At 34.8% G+C, this 810-nt stretch overlaps 1 protein-coding gene across 1 annotated transcript in view; it reads right to left on the bottom strand.

Annotated features, from left to right (window-relative positions):
* Positions 1–810, bottom strand: part of LOC106874127 (uncharacterized) — a 54,724-nt gene that overhangs the window by 7,495 nt on the left and 46,419 nt on the right. The window lies entirely within an intron of this gene.

Here is an 810-nt window from a genome sequence, read left to right as displayed (position 1 = left end):
ACACACACACACACACACACACACACACACACACACACACACACACACACATACATACACACACATACACACACACACACATGCACACACACTCACACACACACACCAATCGGTTTCACATTGGGAATACAATGGAGTGTTAAATAATCCGATTATATAAACTTACGTTCATCAGAGTTAGCCGATATGGAAAGGAATAATATATCCACAAATGTACGTACGTATGTATGCATGCATGTATGTATGTATGTATGTATGTATGTATGTATGTATGTATGTTTATATATATCTATATTCACTAAAACAGGAGTGTGTATGTGGTGCATATTTGCATACACACACACACACACACACACACACACACATACATACATACATACATACATACATACATACATGTTACAACAGAATACTATTATGTAGAGTGGAATAAGAATTCTGCTTGGTTGAGTCGGTGTGTATCTCTACGCGAAGTTTCGAATCCCCGATCCTCAGGCAAATCTACACAGCGACATCCATGCGTCAATACGCAAAGGCTATTTTGCAATTACATATTGTAGTACTGAAATTTCTATCTGGTACTACTCTCAAGGACACGTCTCTAAAGTGCAAAGTGAAATATTTATAACAGAATTTGTGTTGGCTGTCAAGAAAATGGTGGGGGGCGAAAATGTGTGTGAAGCAAAAATAGAAAAAATAATTGAAAAATAAAAAAGGACAAAAGGAACATACACCCATATAAATATATATATAACACAAATTACTCTCTCTCTCTCTTGATATATATATATATATATATATATATATATA

This window comes from Octopus bimaculoides, chromosome 7 (assembly GCF_001194135.2).
Source record: "Octopus bimaculoides isolate UCB-OBI-ISO-001 chromosome 7, ASM119413v2, whole genome shotgun sequence".
Taxonomy (NCBI): Eukaryota; Metazoa; Mollusca; class Cephalopoda; order Octopoda; family Octopodidae; genus Octopus; species Octopus bimaculoides.
The sequence above is the reverse complement of the archived record's forward strand: the minus strand, read 5'-3'. Positions and strand labels throughout refer to the sequence as shown.